Source organism: Pleurodeles waltl, chromosome 3_1 (assembly GCF_031143425.1).
Source record: "Pleurodeles waltl isolate 20211129_DDA chromosome 3_1, aPleWal1.hap1.20221129, whole genome shotgun sequence".
NCBI classification, from domain to species: Eukaryota; Metazoa; Chordata; class Amphibia; order Caudata; family Salamandridae; genus Pleurodeles; species Pleurodeles waltl.
The window spans coordinates 1,148,418,973-1,148,445,080 of record NC_090440.1 but is presented as its reverse complement, the minus strand read 5'-3'; positions in this window follow the sequence as shown (position 1 = coordinate 1,148,445,080).

Genomic DNA, 26,108 nt, shown 5'->3' with positions numbered 1-26,108 from the left:
ACTGTTGGGGTTGGGGTGTCACATAGCCTGCCTCACAAGGGACCTTGCCTACAAACTTCGCCCTGGCATAGGGGAACCCACTGCCCACCTCCCCCACCCAGACACCTCGTAATGCGCGCAGTGTCAGCTGAATGAGAGTGTACTCAACCCCTTGTGGCTGCTGTGATGCCCTCAAGCGCCCATCCAACTCCAGATGCGCCACCCCCAGGATCCGGAACATCAGGGGTGTCATGGTGCGAACAGGCACCCCGCCCACGTTGGGAGGCCATCTCCAGCTGGGCTTCCGCCGTCTTCTTGCTCCAGCGGCACAGGACCTCCCATCTTTTATGACAGTGGGTGCTCCGTCTGTGGTAGACCCCCAGGGTCCAGACGTCCTTGGCGATGGAACGCCAAATACCCTTCTTCTCGTGGGCGCTGACCTAGAGGAATGGTACAGCGGGAAATGGAAATTACTTACCTGTCCGGACCGTCATACTCATTGCCCCCCAGTTCCCACCCTTGCCCTGACGCACATACACTCCCCATCAGCACATGCAGGCCTCAGCTCCCCCCCCATGTATCTTCCATCCACCCCACTCAAAACAGGCATTGCCCATGCAGCATGCTCACAGTGTACTCACCTGTTTGTCTGGAAGACCGTACAGTGGCCTTTACTGGGGGAGGACCCCATCCACTAGGTTCTCCAACTCCTCCAAAGTGAAGGCAGGGGCCCTTTCGCCAGACACATGAGCCATCGTCGCTTCCAGACTGAGGTCACAGCAGCACTTGCAGTGTAGGTCCTCTCCTCAGGTCAGGTATCAAGTGAGTGAACAGACAGAAAATGGCGGTCACGTCCGCGGCGGTGCGTACTGTCACCGCCAGCGTACATTGTCATTGGCTCCTGAGACCCATAGGGTTCAATGTTAACCAATGCTGAATTGCGACAGTGTAGAACGCCAGCGCAGTTACCTCATATCCCCTTGTCCCACTTTACAGGTCAGGCAGCTGCCATTTCAGGAGGCCACATGGGATGGATGTTAACTGCGATACACCTAACTAGGCGGGAATATAGACAGATACCGGCACATTGTGGATTTATTACGTTTCTGAAAATTAAACATTGTGATACCTCAGTGTTGGATGACTCTCTGCTCGCTATTCTCCTCCAATGGGCACATCCGCTGGGGCAGGTGATGAGATGGAGGCATCCTCCTGTGTACAGACCCCTGGTGGACCTGTCGACAATGGAAGAGAGACCTGGTCACATACAGACTTGATTGTGCAACAATCCAGGAACTGTGTGCCCAGTTGGAGCCGGACCTGATGTCAGCTATCCGCCACCCTTAGTAATTCCCCCTCTAGTGCAGGTCCTGTCTGTACTCCACTTCCTGGCCAGTGGGTCTTTTCAAACAACAGTGGCCATGGCATCAGGGATGTCCCAGCCAATGTTCTCTAACGTGTTGTCCAAAGTGTTATCTGCCCTGCTGAAACACATGCGCAGCTACATTGTTTTCCCTCAGGTGGAGGATTTGCCCACAGTGAAAGGTGACTTCAATGCCCTGGGACATATCCCCAACATTATTGGTGCCATTGATGGGACACATGTGGCATTTGTCCCCCCCACAGGAATGAACATGTGTACAGAGACCGAAAGAGCTACCATTTGATGAATGTGCAGATGGTGTGTTTGGCAGACCAGTACATCTCCCATGTCAATGCCAAGTATCCTGGCTCTGTGCATGACGCTTACATTTTGAGGAATAGCAGCATCCCTTATGTGATGGGGCAACTCCAGAGGCACCGTGTGTGGCTAATAGGTGAGGTCAAGGTCCCAATACAGTTGAAGTAGGTTCTGGGTATGGGGCTGTCCCTAAGGGTTAGTGTGTGTCTAACAGTTGTCCCTCAACATTTGCAGGTGACTCTGGTTACCCCAACCTGTCATGGCTACTGACCCTAGTGAGGAATCCCAGGACAAGGGCAGAGGAATGCTACAATGAGGCACATGGGTGAACTAGGAGGGTGATCGAGTGTACCTTCGGCCTCCTGAAGGCCAGATTCCGGTGCCTCCATCTGACAGGTGGATCCCACTACTACTCACCGAAGAAGGTGTGCCAGATAATCGTGGCCTGCTGTATGCTGCACAACCTGGCTTTGCAATGCCAGGTGCCTTTTCTGCAGGAGGATGGGCCAGATGGTGGTCTTGTGGCAGCTGTGGAGCCTGCAGACAGTGAAGAAGAGGAGGGAGAAGAAGAGGATATCGACAACCGAAACAACATCATCAGGCAATACTTCCAGTGAGACACAGGTAAGAAGATGTCACTGCTTCCCACATCTCATTCTATTGTTGGAACTAGCATAAGTGTGTCATTTTCATTTAGTGTAGGGACCCTGACTTGTCACTTTGACTTTCCATTTCACTGACTTGGGTCCCACTTTGTGCCCTCTGCTATGTTTACTGCTGGCCTACAGCTGTGTTACATTGGTATGTGAACAAGTAAATTGCCATTGCTATATTCCATAGTTGTTGCAATTACACATTTGTGAAAGCATGGACTGACTCCAGATTGTTGTGTGACTGAAGTATGTTTATTCCTGTGCAAATAAGTGGAGAGTGTTGTAAAATGGGCTGGGGGATGGTGGAGGAATGTCCATGGCAGAGTCCAGTCTATTTGTTTCACAGGTGCATTGTCCAAAGGGGCATCGGAAGTGGAGCAATGGCAGTTTAAGGATGGACAGGGTGACAAAGTGGGACAGAAGGGTGACATTCAGGGGGGTCTCATTTCCTGGCAGGGGACTTGGCATTGTTCTCTCTCTTTTTCCTGGATCTCAGGGACCGTTTGCGGGGTGGTCCTCCATCTGGGGGTGGGGTGCTGGTGTCCTGTTGTTCCTGTGGCGGTGCCTCCTGTCCACTAGCGCCGGTGGAGGTGGAGGGCTGTTCATCGTCCAGGCTAGTGTCAGGGGTCCCTTGTTGTGCCACTGTGTCCCTCCTGGTGTTGGCGAGGTCTGCCAGCACCCCTGCAATGGTGACCAGGGTGGTGTTAATGGTGGCCACTGGGTCTCCTGAAACTAGGCCAGTACCGTTGCCATCGTCTCCTGGGAATGATGGTAAGCTCCCATGATGTTGGAGAGTGCCTCGTGGAGAGTGGGTTCCCTGGGCCTGTCCTCCAACTGTCGCACAGCTGTCCTCCCAGTTTACCTGTTATCCTGTGCCTCTGTCCCCTGAACCGTGTGCCCAATGCCACTGCCCCCAGGTCCCTGATTTTCTTGGGTTGGTGGGTTTGTCTGGGTTCCCTGTAGTGATGGACACACTGCTGATTGACGTGTCCTGGGGACAGAGGGATGGGACCGCTGGGTGGGTGCTGTGCTGGTGTTTCTTGAAGGGGAGGCTCTGTGGTGGCTTGTGACAGTGTCAGAGGAACCAACTGTCCCGAGGTCCCTGATGGGCCGGGCTGGTCATCTTGATCCAGTTGTGCAGAGCTGCTGTCATCACTGTGGGCCTCTTCTGTGGGGGGACTGGATGTCTGGCACCTCCTGTGTGGTGACGTTGGGTAGGGGTCCTCTTGGGGTGTAAATGCATAGTTATTGTATCTGTGTGTGCCATCATGTGGAATGGGTGAGTGACCCTGTACTCCAGTGCTTGCATTATTGGCTTGGTCCTTGTATGATTGGTGATTTTGGGGCAAAAGTGAGTCTCTCTACTTTGTTTTAGCTGTGTTTATTGTCATATCAGTCACCTTACAATTTTGTGAGAAAGCATCCAGTTGCTTGCAGACCAACCGGTGTGAGGTCCACTAACAACATATCATCTGCATAAAACAGAGCTGATATAGCCTCCTAGTTGTGATGGAAAGGGCCAGGCCTGGTTTAGTACTACCGTTACATCAGCAATATAAGTTGAAAACAAGAGCGGTGCTAGGATACACCCCTGCCTAAGGCAACTAGGGGTACCAATGTTATTGGACAAGGTCCCATTGCCCCCAAGTTCCACTCTAGTCCATGAGCCCTCATGCAAAATGGATTATTGACTTCGAGAGGCCCAGTGGGCAAGTCCATCTAGACATCTTTTCCCAAAGTAAAGCCCTACTTATAGTGTCAAACACTGTTGACAAGTCAATGTAAGACAGATAAAGGGCCTGTTTCCTTTTCAAGGCATATTCTTCAGCCAAAAAAATTAGTATCAAGCAACCATCCATGGTTGAATAACCTTCGTGAAAACCCATTTGGGCCATAGGTAAAACTCTGGTGTCGCTTACCCAATCTTTCAATAAGCCCAGCAGACACCCTGCATAGATTCTAATAGAAATGTCCAGCAGAGTAATCATACGACAATTTGATGGCAGGGCCCCGTTCACCCTTTTTAAACAATGACACCCTGATCCTTCCTTTCCAAGATTCTGGGATAGCCTGACCACTGATTATTGCTCCAAACAACAGAGCGAAGATCTGGGTATACAGGCACAGATTTAGTTTGATAATGTCTGAGGAAAGACCATTGGGCATTTGAACTTTTCTGACCTTTTCTTGCTGCTTTAATGCTACTTACAGAGGGAAGCAAGATACTCTCTCCTCCTCCCTTCTCTAAAGGACACTTCAGCAAAGGCCCCAGGGCTCCTCTTTCTCCTTCTTTTATCTTATACAGTTCAGGTATATACTTGAACCAGCTTTCTTCAGGAATTGGTGCAGCAGCAGTTTTTGTGGATAGCCCCTGTATACTACTAGTTACATGCTGGAAGCCCTCAGGATCACTTGTTCAAAGGAAGACTTGTTTTTGTCCAGAGGCTCTTTTTCTCCTCCACCTTGTCATATTTCTTTCCTAAAAGATTTCTTGTGTCTCTTTATTAGGTACTCCCTAAGTACCCCACCTATTTTGTACACCTCTCTTATTTGCTTGCTTAAAGCAGACTTTGCCCATGCCTTATCTGAGCTAAATGAATCCTTCCTAACCCAGCCCCTATGTAGACCCACGGATGCTATGTCCCTTTTAGAGGCAATGAGCTTTTCGAAATCCTGTACTGTGTGATGTGATGGTAGATTAAACTGGGAATTCAGCAACTCCATCAAAACATTTATAGTGGGGAGTTTAAACTTAGCGGACTGCACTAATCTACGCTAATTTCTGCAGTATACTGGCTGAGTATTGAGCTAAAGGTCTCTTTAGTAAGCTCCTCTGGACAGCGAGAGAATGAGTGGTTTCTGCTTATTACCAGCTAGATCACATACCACTAAATCCTTCACCAAACCAAAATCTTATCTTATCTTGTGATTGAGTAACATTAAGAACTTTCGGGGTTATTACAACTTTGGAGGAGGTTTTTAATCCATCCCAAAAGTGACAGTAAAGTGACGTATATACCACCAGCCGTATTACGAGTTCCATAGGATATAATGGACTCGTAATACGGCTGGTGGTATATCCGTCACTTTACCGTCACTTTTGGGATGGATTAGCACCTCCTCCAAAGTTGTAATAACCCCCTTTGTGTTATTTCACTTAAGGAACTGTAATTCTGGACTTTGCAAACAGTGTTTTCTAGAGTGAAATGTAAAAATAATTCTTCGTGAAAATAGAACTAAGCTTTTTTTCTTTCAGGTTTCCTTCCCTGCAGTACCTACCCAACTCACCTCCACTTGGCCATGTCAATACATATAAAACACAGAGCCAGTGCTGCTAGAAGAAGGGGATCTTGAGAGCATTGCTTTCAAAGAACAGGGCATGACAGACAGTAGCGACTTCTTAGGGTTTATAGATAAATTGTATTTAGGGCCACTAAAGAGTCCTTAAGTTTAAGGGATGGGATGTGATAAGTGGTAGCCAGTGTTTTTGTGGATCAGGAATGGGTTGTCAAATTAACAGTATGATAATAAAATACATGGAATTTAATATAAAATAAATTAACTTACTTTTGTATTAATTAGTGCATTTTAAAAAAAATATTTTTTAAATAATTGCTTCATTACGTTTAAAAATTTGTATTTTAAATATATTTTATTACTTTATTTAAAATGTATATGAACAGGGACAAGGAAGTGCAGTGACAAGATGGCAGTCTCAGTCCAGAGCTTCTTATGGATCTTAAAATTGATTTTCTTCATGTTCCAAGCTTAGTCTAATACCAATATGCCTCTGGAGACAAAAGAAAAAACACAAGCCTCACATCAGAATTAATACCAGGTTGGAAGACACAGATCTGGCAATTTAATGCTGTGTCTGCCTCTGTGCATCTATGCCGCCATTCTGCCAAGCCTAAGATTGGCGCTGATGCATGGGTAATGTGAAAACCAGACACTGAATGTAGCCATGTACTACTTTACATAAGCACAAATAAGGTACAATTTAGACAGTGAAATTTACTGTCTTCTAAACAACTCCTGAAAATCAGTTTAGATGAGACAACCTTAATTCCACACACATGGAACTTCTGAAACTAAAAACTGACTTAAAAAAAAATGTTATTTATGCAGATGACCACATCGTTCTCAGCTTAAAATCAAAGTATCATGATGGCAGAAATTAAGAAAATAGGCTCTTGGCAAACTATATCAAAGCAAAGAGAGATAAAATGAAAATAACTGCCTTTAAGAACGATCAAGGCATTCCACAATCCAAAAAACAACAAAATGGCCACAATCTTTAACCAATTCAACAAAACTACACCATTGAAACTACCGCCAGTGCAGAGAAGATAAATCATTTGCATACCTACCAAAGCCTTCATACAAGCAGGATAATCTATTAAACCTATCACCTCTAAAAGAAAGGATCTCCATTGAAAGCAATCACAATAGTATCCAAGTGCTCAAAAGAATATGCCTATGGCTTCCCACTAGAACTTTACCATGCTCTCAATGAATATCTACCAGCAAATCTCCATCAACCGTTTGAGTACTTCCTTAACATCTCTACTCTTTGTGTTACTTTGACTGAAGCAATAATTATGCTCACCCATGAAAATGGAAAGAAAGACCGTCAAGATTCCAAAAACTACCCATCTATATCATTAGTTAATGCAGATTGTAAAATATTTGCCAGAGTCATGGCCACTCAACTAAGTTCGCCCATTGCTACCATAATACAACCTGACCAAACTGTTTTGTCAGGGGCAGATTCTCGGCATCTAGTGCTAGATCATGGGCAAATATTTCACAATCTCAAATTGATAAGCAAAATTCCTAGTATGCAATAGCCTTGGAAGCAGAGAATTGTCCTACGTCTTGGTGGCCTTGGAATGGCACACCATCTCTGAAGAATCCATAAAGTATGTCAGAATCCTCTGTGCAAAGATACATGCAGTAATATCAATTGTCTGATTTCAGAAAAATTCAAGTTAACATCAGGAACTAGACAAAGGTGTGCCATTTCTCAATTTCTCCTTATTCTCGAACAGATACCGAAAATAATGTGACTAAACCACCAAATTGTGGGTATTCAAATTAATTCACACAAATACAAATTATAGGCTTATGCTGACCATATTCTCCTCTTTACTAATACTTGATCCCCAATCATCTAACTGAAATCAATCTTTACTCCTCTACATCTGCTTACAAGCTCAATCAGGACAACACTGAAATGCTGCCCATCTAGACCCTGTCAAAAACATTTCACCAGCTGTAATTTCAAATAGTTACCATTTAAGATAACATAATTCAAATAGACTAAACCACTGTCTATCACCAAATCAAAATAAAGTGGTTTTAAAATTAAGGACAACATATCTAACTGATCCATGCTAAACCTATCTTGCTGGGGCTGCTTTGACATCATCAAATTGATGCTCACCTGAATTATCCTCTGCATTCTTACTTTGATACTGTTTCTTATCTCTTATGCCTCCCTTAAAGAAATTGACAACTTTCTTATTGAAGGGAATGAGAATCAAAACATCCATTGAAGGGAAAGAGAACCAGAACATCTCTAGTCAAACTTCAGCTACCTACCACCAGGCTAACCTTACTTTTCCAAATTTCAGGGCCTTCCATACTACCATAAGATTATCACAAGTTTAAGCCTGGCTACTGTCTCCTATGGACAGATTAGCCATCGCTGGGTAAAACTTGAAGACTTCCTTCTCCAACCTATCCCCGCATTATTTCATTTAACCATCAGAGGAAAGTGTTCTATTGCTGCCATTTCCCTTGCGACAAGAAAACCATTACCAGCCTATGTGAAAATTCGCACTACTAATCAGTAAACTTTTTGGCACAGTTGCATGAAACTCTATGTATATTATATATCAATTAATAAATAAAGAGACACATACAGATTTCTGCAAAATTTTATGTTGAACACGGTAGACCATAGAATAAAAACAAGTTAGAGAGAACTATGAATGGAAGTATTCAACCTCATCAATCTAAAAAATGATCAGAAACTTGCTTTGGGCCACTCAAAAAACCAAGCCTTTGGACATTTGGGCAATCTGTAGAAAAGTCAGCAGAAGGGTGAAATTTGCTGCCTTATCACAAACTTGTTTTTAATTCTCTGCAGGGTGTTGTTTAAAATGAATAAAGTAAAGCCTACAGCCCAATGACAAAGGTGGTGCTGTAATGAAGTCATTTCACATTTAGAACATATGCTTTTATTCTGTCTTAAATATTCTGGGTTATGGAATAAAGGGCCTGATTTAGAGTTTGGCAGATGGGTTACTCCATCACAAACATGACAAATATCCCATCCGCTGTATTACAATTCCATTATAGCATATGGAACTTGTAATATGACGGATGGGATATCTGTCACATTTGTGACAGAGTAACCCCTCCGCCAAACTCTAAATCAGGTCCAAGGTCTCTAGCGACATCTCCAACATTATCATCCTAAGTAGGATCATTACCCTGCAAAACACACTTTTAAGATCTATCTATACTTACAAGAGTTCCTATAGGATCTACTCACAGTGATCACTATTCAACAAGTGCCACTTTGCCACTTGGTAGTCGTAGTTAGGACCACATTTCTTTGGCGCCATTTGCTGAATTTTCACAAAACTTTCCAAAAAAAGTCTCGTCAACTTCAGCTCCTTCCTGGAAAGTTTTGGGGTGATCCATCTAGTGGGGTAGAGAAAAGAAGAGTGGTTCCAAATGTGTTTTCCCCATGGGAAAGTAAACTAGGCAAAGGTACACCCCAAATTGCGGAACAGAATTACATAAATTTGGCAGAAAGCAAGATATTGGTACGAAAAGTGTGTTATTTGTCAATTGCTATAAATCAGTTCTGTAGTTTTTGTCTAATTAAGGTTCAAATGTATGTAAATGTCATGCTGCTGAGGATCTGTGAAACCAACAGATCTAAAGATAAGATCTGATTGGTTGCCACCACAACAACAAAGAGGTAGGCAGCAGCCATTTTAGGACTTAGTGACTCACCCTAATGTTTTCCCAAAATTTTTTTTTTTAAATAAAGTCAGGCAGGATAGAGATACCCTGAGCCCCAAGGTCTCCTGGTGCCAAAAGTGGCCCAGAGGGTCACAAGATCAAGAAGGGGTCGGGGTCTACCTGGGGCCCCATACGTGAGACAATTTCAGACCCAGATATCGCATTTCAGTGCATTTTAAGATTGGGGGGCAGGACATGGATCCCCCACCAAGAGCCAATTTAGGCCACAGAGACACAATCCCGTGAGGGCCATCTAACTTTTAGTTGGGGAAGGGCCGCAGGACTCCATTCCAAAAGCCAATTTTGGCCCCTATGACCTCGTCCCAAGGCAGTGTTAATTTTTAGTTTGGGGGCACTGGGCCTATTTCCCCGAACCATGATTTAGCCCCAGGACACCATCCTGTGGAGCCCGCCTGCATACAGTGTCCCAGGGACTCCAACACATGATGCCTGCCAGAGCACAGCCAGGTAAGATTTCATTACTCTCACCAGCAGGAGCATATCTCTATCTTGCCTACACTTTGGCAAGCAGGGAAGAGAAGATTGCTCCCATCCAGGAGGATCACATAGAAAAGCTGCTCCCTCTGGGGGAGCAAAGAAGACAAGCTGGCTCCCTCCGGCACCCCAGGATGGGTGCTGCTAGGAGAACTGATGGGTTTGAGGAGGCCATGAACCCTCCGCCAAGGTACCCAACATTAGAAATGTTGTTCATACCCCTGGCGGGGGATGGGGTTGCTCTCAGAAAGCCAGCATGGCCATGGGGGCGTTGAGGCTCACACTGCAGCCATAAAAAATGAATAATAATCTATGAGTGTCCCAGGTAGGACCTGGACACCCACAAAATTAAAAATAAAAAATAAAGAAGAGAAACAAATAATTGAGTGCCCGCTCTGCTCATTTATTATTCACTGCTCCTGCCTATTAGTGCCCCAATATGCCCCGAGGACTTTTAATTGATATATTTTGGTACTGGTGGTCCACCTAGAAGGGGCAGTGCCATAATCAAGCATTTTTATAAATATTGTGGGAAGGTTGAAGGAAGCGCAGTAGCCCCCCAGCAACATAAAAATATGCAGTAAGTCTCCTGGGTCATTGAATCCATTGCCCAAAGTAAAGCTTACCATTACTTTAAAAACACTCTGAGCTGGTGCTTTATGCTCTTCCACTAATGTGGTTGGTTCTATGGCTGTACTTTATAATCTGAAAAATGGTGAAAGAAGACTCAGACATGCTTATGTTTTTTTCAAAAATGTTTATTGAAAATATTTTGTCATAATCACTATTATAAAACTTAGCAATGTGTGTTATTATGAAATATACATTTGAAAATAGTTAATGGTAACATTGTTGACAAAGTCAATAGGTCTGCTTTATATATGTTAATGTGCTCACCCCCTGATAAAGGCAATAAGCCCACATTTGTATATCTTGGTGTTCTGACTCTTTGACACAGCCAGTAGGTCTACCTTATTTTTTATAACACTTTTTATTGGGTTTTAAGCCATATACAACATATCTGTGTAAACAAAAAACATTGCTGCACAGTTATCAGGTATACCCCTTTTAACAAGTAAAAAGAACATAGGGTCACAGTGCACTTGTCTTGTTAACATTTCAAAGTAAGCTCATCCATATAAGCATTCCAATACCCCCAGATCTTTTAATGCTGCTGAGGGAAGCCACACAATTTATATACAGGTTTTTCCTCTGCTGTACAATAGCTCAGTCCATGTGTCCATTCAGTCATTGGCGGTGCCGGTGCAGAGTACCAATGCCATGTTATATCCCTATTAGCAATAAGCAAGCCTGGGGAAACAAAGATCATTGGATATCGACTCCCCCCTATTTCTCGACCCGCTCAAGTAGGGTCACATTTGATTCCACGGCTACTATCCTTCACACTACCTTTGATAGTGTGGTGCATACAGTTGTATGACAGGATATTCTCATTAGGTCTGGGTGGAAATAATTCTGCTTGCAATACACGTGTTACGCAGAGTTCCTGCTAAATTCCGTCATGTGGTGTGTGGCAGAGTTATTTTTCTGTTGCCGTGTGCAAGTTTTCTAGTGGCGAGGCCTGTTTTGGCGTCCAATGGTGATTTGCCAGTCACTAGCGAGTGCACCAGAGATTTAATAGCCACTCGCACAGCTTGTCACCACAGGCCTTCCAGTGCCATTTTTGTGATGCTGGCAAGTATAAGCAGCCACGGCTGCTTCTCAAGCAGATTTTCTACTCAAGAAGCAGCTCATTCTACTCAAAAATATGTTTTCAAGTGAATATTTTACTTTTTCTTTCAACAGGAAGGAAGTACCCCAGAGACTCAACTTCCTCTTCCTCTCCAGCGGGCTCCTCCCTGTGCTTTGTCCATCTCCTGGTCACTTTTCTTTTGGATTTCGAGGTGGAAGGATCACTCTCCCTGTCTGCAATTCCTCCTTCACATATAATATTGGATTTTAAGGACTTTGCTTTTGATATCACAAGTAAGTTGAAAACCTTTTGTATAAGGGTGTTGCTTGTTTGATATAGGGTATTTATTTGTACTTTTATACGATTTTTAAATGTGGCTGTCGTGGGTGGCCTGGAGTTTTAGTAGGGGCCTAGTTATTATTTTGCATTTAATGTTTTATCTTTTGTAAGGGAAAAATGCTGCACAGTTCAGTACATTTACTCCATATTTGTTATTCATTTATTTTACTATGTCGCCTAGTCTTCCGCAGGACATATAGCCACTACTAGTCACTGGTACATGAAATAACTGTTTCTTTGGTATATGATGTTTTAAGACACAACCTATGCTAGTGATGGAATTGGATTGAAATAAAAATGTGGGGTTTGTTTTTATTTTCTCAATTTGCTATGGTGGGATAATATTTGATGCCTTAGGAGGATGTATGTTGCTGTAAAATGTTTATAGCTCCTTTAATTTTCGTGTTTGGCATTGCTGGATTAATGGTAGTGTTTTCTTCATTGTTACCATATCTCCCCTGCCAAACTAGTGTGTATGTGTGTGTGTGCTTGCCTTAGGCTACCATTTGTCTTTGTTTGGTCTCAATATCATTTGGCCGTGGACCATTTTGTGCAGTCAGTGCACATAGACCTGCATTGTGTTTTTTGTTATCCATGCCTCTTTGCTTGTTATTTAGAGCGTGCGGCCATTGGCCATTTTGTGTACCCAGGCAATGTGCTTTTGCCATAGACCTGCATCTGTTCTTTGTTGTCAATGCCTCCTTGCTTGCTGTTTGACTATGTAGCTGGCAGCAATTTTGTGCAGGCAGTCTGTGTGCTTTTGCCATGGGCCTGCATGTATTCTTTGTTCTTCTATGCCTCCTTTCTTGCTGTTGTTTTACTATGTGGCCGGCAGCCATTTTGTGTAGCCATCCAGTGTGCTTTTTCCATAGGCTGGCATGTGTTCTTTGTTCTCCGTAACTCCTTGCTTGCTGTTTGACCCTCTGGCCGGTGGTCATTTTGTGTAGGTAGTCAATGTGCCTTTGCCATAGGTCTGCAAGTGTTCTTTGTTGTTGACATGCCTCCTTACTTGTTGTTGTTGATTGACTATGTGGCCAGCAGCCATTTTGTGCAGCTAGCCAGTGTGCAAATTCTTTTGTTCCAGTTGTCAAAGCCATTTTCTAGGGAGATTGATAGGAGAGGGTTATGTTTTTTTGTTTTTGTTATTTTATTTACTTTTCTCTGATATCAGTTTAATATACTTGAGGATCGTGGTAGTATATGTATGAACAGTGTTTATTATGAAATTCATTTTTAGGTCGATGTAATCATTGGTAAATGCTTTACATTTGGAGCGGTTTTGCTACCGCCTTGGGCATCGACCCTGTTACATGGATAATTGCACATTTGTCGATGCGTTTGACTGCAAGCAAACTTCTTTTTCCTTTTGTGTCTCTCCTTCGCACACATGCTCATGGCGGCCGTGGCGCTTTGAATCGGCTCGCTTATGTCAACTGTTTTACTTTTCATTTTCAATTTAAGTGGCAAGAAAAGTCCAGTTAGGAATTTATAACGCTACTAGCTCTAACTCAAGCAAACGTGAGACCCATTCCATTGCAAATGCTTGTTTTCATTTTTCACATGCACCTCCTTCCTTCCCAAATGCCAATGTATCCTTCATAGACCCCTAGCATGCCAGCAGCTATTTATTTTACCTTTTTCTTTTACATTTGTTACTTTTCAAACTTTTGGTTTTGATTTATTTTCTTTTATTTTTTTACATTTCCTCCATCCACCCCTGCCCACCAGAGGCACCTGCCACACACCAGTATTAATTTTTAAAGATTGTCATTACTCATTTTCCCCTGGACCCCCTGCCTGCCATAGGCAAACAGATGCACACAAACCAGCATTCACTTTTTAAAGATTATGCTATTTTCCCCTGGATCACCCTGCCTGCCATATGTGCAAACGAGCATTTATTTCGTAAGGATTATTCAGTTTTCCCCTGGACCCCCTACCTGCCATGGGCTAGGTTATTTCATTTTCCCCTACAGCCCCTGCCTACCATAGGTGCACACAAGCATTCATTTTTAAGAATTATTCCATCTTCCACTGACTCCCCTACCTTCCATGGGTGTCTCCCCTTCGATGCACCTAAATCAAATTGTTACACCTGTATATTGCTATCCTGATTAAAAATGAAAAATATTATGCTATGGTGGTGTGGTTTGACTTTAGAATGGCTACACTACATTATATCATTTGTATTATGAATAATAAAAACTGCAAAAATGACATGTTTCACTAAATGTTTTTTTTGCTTGTTTGTTTTTAGGTGCATAAGAGACATCGTCCACAGAGTACTTCCAGACAGAAGGCCGCACAAAGTGACATGACCACAATACGCAAGTCCTCCAGTCTCTTCCACTTGTTGAGCTAAGTGCCACTGCCAACTGAAAGAGCATGAAGATGGTCCCTAGGAAAGGTGCTGTCAAGAAAGTGGCCAGTGAGGAGAAGAAGCAGATTTCCACCACTGGCATGTCGGCAAAAAACTTTTTCAGGAAAACTGTGCCTGCTGCACTATCCAAAGACCAGCAAGCTGGGAGCAGCAATCCCACATCAGTGGCACCACCCCAACCTGAGCGCAAAGCCATGTGTCTCAGTGAGGCAGCCACTACAATCATGGAAATTGGAGTTGTGACCTCTGCAAATTAGTACTCAGGTGTTGCACTAAACTGAGCACAGCGGAAAACAGGAGCTTCAGCCGACAATAGTAGATCTTCCCTAAGCAGGAGCAGAACAGGAGATTTAGCTTTCCTACTGAGAAAGTTGTACCTCTTCTTGAACCACTGGCTTCCTGATCTCCAGCAAGAAAAAGGAAGGGTAGTCCACCATCTTCTCCAACCCCCCTACCACCTTCTGATGATCTGGACATGGATTGGACCCTACCATGAGAGACAAGGAAAAAGGAAAGTTCCTGAAAGCCTTACAATTATGGAAGGGTATGAGGAGGATGAGCCATCCATTGTCATGGAGGCTGGCTCAGAGGACACCAACATTACCCCTTCTATTTAACCTGCTCCAAGGGATGTAGCACTGGTACCACCACCTTCAGCCTCCATATTTGTAAGGCCCCTGCTGAAACCTGCATCCGCCACTAACTTTTCAAAGTATGAACTGTACGCAGGCAATCATCAACACACCCACTTACCTCCAGTGCTTTGGGCATTGGCAGTGGCACCAGAGGCCCACTAAAAACGTTCTCCTCCCCAGTTTGAGACATCTTCACGAATAGCAAACAGGAGAATGACATTGCAATATGCTCCGTTTGCCACAGGAGTATTTGTCAAGGTAAGGCTGGTTCACACTATGGTACTGGAGGCCAAACGACCCATGTGAAAAAGACATCATGCAATCTGGTGAGAGGAGTACCTTAACAAAATTGCTGCAGGAGGTGGTGGAGATGAGAGAGGGGAATCAGTTCTGATCAAGGTGAGAGATGCAGGTGATGAGCAAAAAAAGGGTGGCAGCTTTATGCAAGGCAGCCCTGTCTCCAGCAGTGCATCAGTTTCACCGGCATCAGCACCCTCGAAATAGCAGAAGAATCAGATGGAGACACCACAGCATACAGTGACTTCCCCAAGACATACATTGAGTTTACCACCTCCTAGTTCGCTGAAGTCGCCTGCGTCAGTTGCACCAAAAAATTTAAAAAATACAGGCTACCATTACGGGCAAGTTTGGGCAGGAGGGGCCCTATGAACGTAGCCACCTAATGGCACGTTGGTACAATAGGAAACTGGATGAAATGTTAGTGCTGGACCTCCTCCCTTTTTCTTTTGTTAGAGTGGGGATTTTAGAATTTATGGCGGCCATCTACCCAAAATGAAAGGTTCCCAGTCTGACCTATTTTGCCGGAGTTGCTGTTTCAGTGCTCCATTACTATGTGCCTCAATTGGTAAGATAAGCTTTGCAGTAGAGTACTGTTCACACTATCCACCTAATCACAGACATGTAGACCAGTTGTCAAGCATCTGATTACATGTGTATCACTGCAAACTGGGTCTTTTTTGTAGGGGTTAGGCAACAACTATCTACAGGTCCCAATGCTAAAGAAACCTTTAAGGGCATTTTAATCCCATACAGCTGCAAGCATCTTGGAAAACTTTAACAGCAAGGTGTCTGAATGGCTGTAACACAGAAGTCTTGCAATTGGATTTGTTGCCACAGACAATGGTAGTAATATTGTCAGGGTCATGGCAGATAGTGGCTATTTCAGGGTCCTGTGTTTGACGTATTGCATCAATTTGATTGTGCAGGACTTTCTCAGAAGATAAGACATAGGCGGTCATTCTGACTCTGGCGGGCGGCGGTTGCCGCCCGCCAGGCAGGAAGCGCCATTTGGCCGCCACGCGGCCAAAATACCGCTTCCCCTATTCTGACATTCCCGTGGGCCGGCGGGCGCTAAGCAAGTTAGCTCCCGCCGGCCCAGCGGGAAAGAGGGCCGCAACACAGGAGCCGGCTCCGAATGGAGCCGGCGGTGTTGCGGCGGTGTGACAGGTGCAGTTGCACCTGTCACGCTTTTCACTGTCTGCTAAGCAGACAGTGAAAAGCTTCATGGGGCCCTGCTAGGGGGCCCCTGCACTGCCCATGCCAGTGGCATGGGCAGTGCAGGGTCCCCCAGGGGCTCCAAGACACCCGTTCCCGCCAGCCTCTTCCTGGCGGTGACAACCGCCAGAAACAGGCTGGCGGGAAGGGGGTCAGAATCCCCATGGCAGCGCTGCTTGCAGCGCTGCACTGGCGGATTCGCCCAGCCGGGGAAAAACGGCAGGAAACCGCCGGCCCCGGTTTTCTGACCGCGGCTTTACCGCCACGGGCAGAATGGGCTTAAAAGCACCGCCAGCCTGTTGGCGGTGCTTCCGTCATTCGCGACCCCCATAGTCAGCAACATTCTGATCATCTGCAGAATAATCTGCACTAATTTCAGCCATTCCTTTAAGCCAGGAAGCAGTTAAGTATCATTTAGCATGCTAATATACTACCAGTTAAAGCCCTCACACAGAAGGTGTCAACACTTTGGAACTCAGCGTATTACATGTTGCACCATCTGTTAAAGCAGTACAAACCAATCAATGACCATGTCATTCAAAGAGGAGGGGATGCAATAGGGAAAAGCATGACCATGGATGTGGGACAATGGGGCCTAGTCAAATGCTTGATGGAGATGATACTTCCTTTTGAGGTTTTCACACTGCAAGTCAGCAAGGAAGACAGTACAATGAGCCAATCTATCCCACTGTTGCATCTACTACAGGACCAGTTAAAAATGTGTCACAAAGGTTACCTGGTATGCAGAGCAACCTAGAGTGAGTTGGTTGACAGTGTAATCCTTCGCCTGGCTGTTAATACAAGGCTGAAAAGAGAGATCGTGCCACAATACTTGATCCATAGTATAAAAAATCCTGATCACTTTAATTCCTTTTTCAGAAGGGGGTGTTTCACCATACAAGATGTGGATTGTTGAGCAAGCGAGAGACCTGGAAGAGGAACGGCTGGAAGTTAGCGGCCTGGGCAGAAGTTCTGGTGTATAGCCTTTAATCTCTCACAGCAGCCAACACCAGCAACAAGAACACTCTGTAATGGCTTGGCTTCAAGTGGCAGGGCTTAAGTCAAGTGCATAGGCAAAGCCCAAGGAAGGCAAGCAAGTGGCTACCACTATTCAGAGGGTGTTACAGGATTATCTGGATGACCTAAGAGGTCTACATGGATCAAAACTCCTTTCGTCTATTGGCATGGAACAATGCGCTAAAGGCCAGAGCATAAAGTAAATGGCTTGTCCGCTAGCCAGTGTGCCTGCTGAATGTGTTTTCAGTGTAGCTGGGGCAGTTGTCACTGTCAGATGGACCAGTCTCTCAACTCACAACATGGAGGGATTGACCATTATTAAAGTTTTGGGCCTCATTTACAAGAGGCCAGCGCCACCAGTGCATCACTTTTTTTGACACACTGGTGGAGCAGGCTGCAGGCCCATACGCTTTATGTGGGTTTCATGGCCTTGTAAATGTTGTTCTCTTTCATGCATTGCTCTGCGTGAAAGAGGTGTTTAATGGGGGCTGCTGTGGGTGTTCCCATGTATCACTCATGGAATTTGACGCATTCCCAGATTTACACGGTTTTGTAAACCTGGGAATGCGTCAGTTTCCTATACCACCACAGGGGCAACGTATAGGTGGTGCAACGGGGAGAAATAACATTACTTTTCTCCATGTTTTCCTCTTTCTATGTGTGATGCATTCTGAAGTACAGATAGAAGGAGGAAAACACCTCTTGTGAGTGACTCTGTGCAGGAAGGTGTTCCTTCCTGCACAAAACAATCATCCCCACAATGCAGGGACCCTTGCACCATGTTCACCAGCTCAGTGGACAAGGGCAGGAATGCACCATATCTTGTAGGTTTGCCACATTCCTGCCCTTTTCTTTTGACACAGGGCAGCTCTTGTGGGTACACTAGCACATCCAAGAGCTCAATTATAGTAAGATGCAGTTGCTTGCAACATTCAGACTTATTTGGGTATAGTAATTACATCTTTCAACATTACGTTTGCAATAACCAATGCTTGTTAAATGTCTCATTTGTTATACACGATGTTTGTTGATTATGCACATTGTATTCCACCGGCTCCTGTAACTGCTAAAACATGTGCGCTTAACAATGTGATATGTATTGGACATGTGCCACAATCAGGAGGACAATTGCTAATTTCCTTAACAAGCAACTGACTGCCTTTCCACCTGCTCCAACTGTAACTGCCAAAACATGTGCTCTTCACAATGGGATGTGTATTGAACATGTGCCACAATCAGAAGGATAATTTCTCATTTCCTAAACAAGCAATCAACTGCCGAAAGCCATATTTAAGGATGCTTGTGAGTCTGAGGCTTTGCTTGGCTTTGTACCTATTGCTCTGCTCACCTGTTTGCAGCCAGTCCCTTGTCCTCCAGCCTGCCTCCAGTCGCGTTCCAGTGCAAGTCAAGGTCCTTGTGCTCCAGTCTGCCTTTAGTCGAGTTTGTGTTACTCGCTATTCAACCAGCTTCCATTCGAGTTCCAGCATCTCTCGTCCTCCGAACAGTGTCCAGTCGAGTTCCTGCGATCCTCGCCCTCAAGTCGGCTTCCTGCGGCGTCCCGGCTCTCCTCTTCCATCTTCTGCTGACTATTCCATATTTCCTGTAAAAGAGAGAAAGTAAGAAAGGTGAAAAAAACACAGTTTGGGTTCTTCTGAAAGTAACTTTATTTCAAGGTAAAGAAAGATTATTCGCTTAAATGAAACAAAACAGAGCTCTGTCTTTTAAAAAAGTTATTACAATAAGAGTTAGTGTGATTTATCCTTTGAGTGAGGATCCAAGATACCGCAAACCAGACATTAAGGAAAGACATATTTCCTGCCACAAGCGCTCCCCTGAGAATTGGGAGACTGTAAATAGAGCAAGTTTATCAAAACTATTATTGGCAAGAGATTACGCTCTTTAGTCAAGTTGATTGTTTTTGAGTTTGGCCATTGTTTCAGAGACTCTGAAAATATTATAAAAAGAGGAAGAGACTTGTTCAGCCTTATAGAAATGTATGCACAATGTGTCAACAATAACTGACATTATGCAATGTAGAATAGTTTATGCAAGTTTAATGTATTAAGGAAATACTTATTTTGCAGCTCAGAATACTAAAAACAAAGGGCCCAGTATTTTGAAAAATCAGAAGTCCTGACGGCCAACACAACATGCAGGTCAGGTTCCGGCAGTCCGATTCTGCAGTCCACGAAGCAGAAGCTGGTATTTTCTCTTTTTCTTTTCCAAAACCCCCTTTCCCTTGAGGACTTGCAAGAGGGCAGTGTACTCCCCATCGAGGTCACGTTATTCCTCACCGAGATCGAGGAGTTGTCATTGCCACATCGGAGCGTCTGGAATTCAGGTAGGCAGCTCACACAGAACAGGAGCCCAGCAAAAAGGCTTGCTATACTGTCCTGTGCCAAAACTTTTAAATGAGGCCCTTTGTTTGTGACTGACTTATGCAGCCCCACCATTTTAGGCACACGTATCAATGAACTGGAGCTGGACTAGTGTTCAGTGAAGAAGACTCCTCATTTCCTTCAAGGACATTGGAGACAATGCCTGCCTCCGTCCCATGCCTACCCTTTTTTTTTTTACATTCCCTAGCATGGCTGTCCCAGTAAACATTTTATTTACAAGACTGCCAATGTGTTACTTGCATCAAAAGAGGAGATGCAATTGTGTACCTTGTATTGGAACAAGTAACTATTGCACCAAGGAGTGATATATTATTGAGTGATTGTGAATGATTGATGATTCATGTGGTAGCAGACAATGAGGCAGAGTGTTCAACTAGTAATTTGTAAACTTGAGTTCAATGATTTGCAATGTTTCAGGGCTGATTTTGGCTGAAGGTAATTGCCCCTTTCACATTTAGCTAGATTTACTTGCATGGTCTACTCCTTGCTCTACTTTTTCTTTCTGGTTCTTCAGAGACCTGACCAGTCAGTTTACTTAGCCAATACAAATCTGCACAAAATTCCCAAATTATTTTGCTCTTCTTGTTTATCAACAGCAGCTCACTATAGTTCTATCTCTCTCAATCTTATTTGAGTCAGTGCTTAGGGTGGGACTACCTCAAAAGCAAGAAGAAGGAAGTTATCTAAATCAAAGGGATATCTAACCAACATGATCACTCTAATAGGCCTATTCAGGCCTGTGGACTGGAGAGAGATGCATTGATTTGGGAAACACTAGGTAGTGTGCTGGCTAAAATAAATGTCATACTCCTCTATTATGCGGTTGTGTTCAGGAGGGCTGTGACTGAAGACAGGCATGTGATGATGTCACATAATAAGCATCACATGATGGACACACTCAGATAAATTTTATGATAGTTGTGTGATTGATCAGCCAGGTACTTATCTGGGATTGATTGTAAAACTGCTCTCCCTTCTCACTCTTAATCATGATACAGTGATTGATTGCAGCACACTGTGGCCCTCATTACAACCCTGGCGGTCGGTGATAAAGTGGCGGTACTACCGCCAACATGCTGGCGGTAATTACCACCAAATTATGACCATTGGTGGTGAGAACTGAGATAGACAGCCCCTTTACCACACCGAACGCCAGGGCGGAAACAACAGATACTATGGAGGTAGCCACCTACAGCCAGGTGGAAGCCGATGTCCTGCCCACCGTATTTAGACCCTGCAATCTGCCACCTTTTCCGGGGCAGTACCAACGACATCAAAAGCCTGGCAGAAACACTGCACATAAGTGAAAGGACTCACCATTGGAGACACAGGGTACAACCACTCCACTGTGGAGCCTGAGCTGCATGTCTTCCCAATGCTCTTCTACGTGCTGCTCCACCATGAACACCAACGACCACGAAGACGACGACGGTGAGTACAGCCACCTAACACACAAGGAAGGGAGGGAGGAAAACGAGAGTGACACACACACGCAACACACACACACCAACCCCCAACACCATACACACAATCAGCTGCAGTAATAAAACAAATATACCCTGTACCTCGGATGAAAAATGCAAGGAATTTACCAAAGTGAGGGGCATATTTATACTCCGTCTGCGCCGATTGTGCGTCAAACATTTTGATGCACAATCAGCGCAAACTTTGACCCGTATTTAAACTTTGACACCTGAGCCCGCGGATGACAAAATTCCACCATGTGCGTTATTTTGTGGATGCGGCAATCCGCCTTGCGTTAATTATATGCAAGGTAGACGTTCCCGTCCAAAAAATGGCTTAAAGGGCCGTGCGTCGTATTTATGCTTTCGGGCAAAAATGACGCACGGCCGGGAGGCGGAGCCAGAAAATGACGCACAGCTCGATTTGCGTAAAAAATTAACGCCTGGGTCAGAGCAGGAGTTAAAATGGGGCAAACACATCTGTATTTAATCAGAACACACAGAACAAACAGCAGAGCAGCAGAGCAACAACAGGGAGCCATGGAGGTGATACTAATCCAGCGTGCACGCAGACGCACAGCCCAGCAGCAACAACAGCAGCTACCACAACACTAGCAGGGACCCCAAAGGCAGCGCAGAAGGCAGGAGAGGGTATTCCACCAAAGAACCACCCTTCAGGGCCTCAGGGAACACGACATCATACAGAGGTACCGGTTGAACTGGCAGGCCATTCAGCAGCTGCTGCGCAACATTGAACAGCAGTTGGCCCCCACATTGGTGACACCCCGCACAATCCCAACAGAAACAAAGCTGCTTGCCGTACTTCATATTCTGGCAAGTGGCTCTTTCCAAACAACTGGTGCCCTGGTTGGCGGAATTTCACAACCATCATTCTCCGCCTTTTGCCCAAAGTACTGGATGCCAACACCCCGCCACATCTGCTTCCCTAACACACTGCAGAAGCAGCAGGAAACAAAACAGGGGTTCTACCTCATCAGTGGCTTCCCACACGTCCTTGGTGCAATCGACTGCACACATGTACGCCTTGTGCCACCTGCTGCAACTGAACACTTCTACCGCAACAGGAAGCACACACATTCCATCAACGTGCAGGCCATAGTCGATCACCAGGGATTGATCACCAACATCGTGGCTAAATATCCTGGGAGTGTACATGACTCATACATCTTCCATCACTGCACCATCAATGAACACTTCTAGGATGGACGGTATGGCAATGGACTACTTGTTGGTAAGTACAAAAACCTACTTATATACACACTGCATAGCAACCCTCTAGGACACACAACACATAAACCACAACAGCAACATGTCAAGAGGAACACACTGAGGTCCTGACATCACTAGCCATGTTTCTTAAGTCACCATTGAACCTGTCACACATCGGAAATTACTGTACAGCCTAATGTTAAGACGTCAATGAGTGTGGTTGCCTAAATGTCACCTTGCAAATTGTAAGTGGCCCAATGACCTTTACATTAATCCATTGCATAAGTTTCAAGGTATGGGATGTCCAGGGTACTTTGATATGAACGTGTTAACAACACTTTCAATTTTAACTGTGCATGGAACTATCATCTCACCCCCTGTGAAGACACACGGATACCTGTATCAAAAGTCACAATGCTAGGGAGGGCACACTGTACTGCAAATACCAAAACATACTGCTGACAAACGGTTAGCAAACAAACACTCGTTCAGCCAAGGAAACAACACAATGCAGATGGTACAGCCTACAAGCATAGGATGCCACATTAGTACACGAAAGAGTCACAGACAACACAAGACAACTACTGCCATGAAAGGTCTTTTCAATAGTGCCAGCTACATCAACATGATCCCATTCATTTTCTCTTGCAGCTGATCAGGGGTTTGGCATCCAGCCATGGATTATGACACCATTTGGCAACCCAAGTACTGCTGCAGAGTGTGCATACAACGACGCCCATAGGAGGACACGCAGCCTTGTCGAGCGGACCTTCGGCATCCTCAAGTCAAGGTTCCGCTGCCTCGACATCACTGGTGGTAGTCTCCTATATTCCCCCAAGATGGTCTGTAGGATCATCCTCACATGTGCAATATTGCACAACATTTGTATCAAAAGAAACATTCCCCTCCTGGAACCAGAGCCACACATGCCTGAAGAGGAGGAAGAGAAGGATGCTGGCCTGCAGCAGGAGGGGGAACTACAGAACACAGCCGCTGGTATACGCAGGCGGCAACAGATTGTAAATAATTTCTTCTGAATATGATCACCTTCACCACTTTAGTTAACAAATTTAAATAAACACCTATTCTAAGCACCATATCATGGTCTGGCTATTCCTTTTTGCACACCTTCATCTCTACTTATCAGAATAAGAGTGTTGCCTCATGGAGCATTGCTGAGATACTGAGTAGGACACGGAACATCCCAGAGCTAATGTGATGCCTAACATACAATGGTCACATACACACACACTCTTAATGACATATATCATGTACATATCTCCTTTGAAGGCCAATAGCAGAGGACCACAACTATTTCACACATACATGTTGAAAGCAAGGTCCAACGCAGCATATGGCACACAACTAAGACACCATCACTGAATAAGGGGAAAACAAGCCACATACATGAGGCAGTCAATGTGCTTTGGCATCAGTAACAGGAATGCCTGACCAGACCCTTGACAGCAGTTAGTCCAACTGCATCCAATATTTGAAAGGACTATCTGTGACTAGAGTTCCATAGAAGCAGAACATAGACAGCACAAGTGCCACACATATGACATGCATTGCGCACATAACATTCCATGTACATGTCAGGCCATTTCCTAACTCATTACACACCCATGCACCTGGTCACAACCCACCTGTCGGAAGAGGTACCTGGAATAATAAGATGTGTACCCTGATAATACCTCCTCTACACACACAGACCAACATTAGCAAACTAGTGTGCTACACCCTTTCCTATGGTATGCCATTGTCATAGAACATCTGACTGCAAGGACGTCAGGTCAATTATACACTGTCTTCTAGTTTCAAAGCCCTGTTAGCAAATGTAGATTGCTTCCCCTTGTGAAAATGTCTGTTGGCCCTTAGAATGCAAGTCTCACCTACAGGACTGGTGAGAAACAGATGCAGCCCACACCTATGATCACCTCCATGCACACCACCCATTCCAAAAAGCACTGCCCCTGGTGATGCCTGGAACAGCATAGGAATTGCCATCATGTCAAATACACCGTCAACCATTGATACTAATTAAGCCGTGTAACACAGTCCTTGGGTTCATTTGTCACCTTCAAAAACACAGGACGTACACAGTTTGACATGTCAACTGTCAACTTTGTCCTCAAAACAGTTGAAGTCAGACCACTGATTATGTAACTTGTCCAGTAACTGGATCCTGAATCACCTTGCATTCTGTCAGCCTGACTGGCAACTGTCTGTGCATCACACTAAAGTATCCCTGTGTCTACATATGTACCACACTTGTGTTAGCAAACCTCCCATTCATCAGGGTGCATTGGGCATGGGCTTCTTCCATGCATACCCAAATACATTGTATAGCATCATCTGCCTTTTAACTGTACCATTTGAGTTAAATCCTCTTGGAAAAGCAAAATTCATGCCCCATCCCTTGTCTGGGTTTTATTTATACATGAATGACAAAGTGTGACAGTGTCCCAGGGCCGTAGGCAGGGATTGGGTACGGGGCTTTCAGCACAACCAGCAACCTCTGATAATGTCCATGAATAATACACAAATGTCAGGACCATGACAGTTCACACACAGCATCACAGTGCGCACAACATAGTGATGGGCTGTGTGTGGTGAATAGCTATACACTATGGCAAGGATCACAATTGCTAGCTGTCAGGTAGCACGTGCCCAAACTAACTTAAAGGTTACTTTTCATGAAAGAAATTGGTGCTGCCTTTTTTTCAGAACAGCTAACAAAATAGGAGCCAATCATGTCTAAATAGGGTACTATTGACAGAGAAGTACAGATGTACCAACATTTAGGCCAACTATGTTGACGCAATTGATAGACTGACTTTAGAATCACTACATGATGCTGAAAATGAGTGCTGCCTTCACGTCAATTGATAATAGCAAAGTGGCTCAGACATATGTCTCATGTGAGTCTGGTGAGTGTGGAAGGAAAGCGTTCACAGAAATACCATAAATGTGTGGGATTATTGTGTTCCTTGATCTTTTTGGATACATGTCAGTTCTTGATTTGAAAACATCGTGAAAAGGTGTAAGGTGCCCTCAGCTAACATCTTAAGATGTTTGTTGGAATTAGTTGAGCCACAATCCAAATATGGATGGCAGTCCAAGTGTATGCACATGGCTTCACATCTCCATGGTTGGTGCAAATCACCATATCTGGGCCACATCAATTGACTATACTGTAAGAACAGGATGGCTTACAAAAGTCCCTGCCCCTCCCTCTGTACATTGGGACAATGTGCAATAAATGTGTAATGGCCACAAGGCATGTTTGACTGGTAATGCAGTCCTCAAGTAACCAAGCTTTGGATGTCTCTCTTGGATGCACATGATGAGACGATTACACTCCATATTTTTTAGTGCTCACCAATTATGGGGCATGTTTGCAACCACATGATAGTTAGGGCCAATGTATGTGTGCAGATATGTGCGCAACTGTCACAGGAGAACCATGCTATGTACAAGTTGGCTGTGATATATCAGATCCAGTACCATCATGTCTGAATGGCTGCCATTTCATTATTAAGCCTACACATTGTAAATGTTTATGAAATTGTTGCACTGTGCACAGAT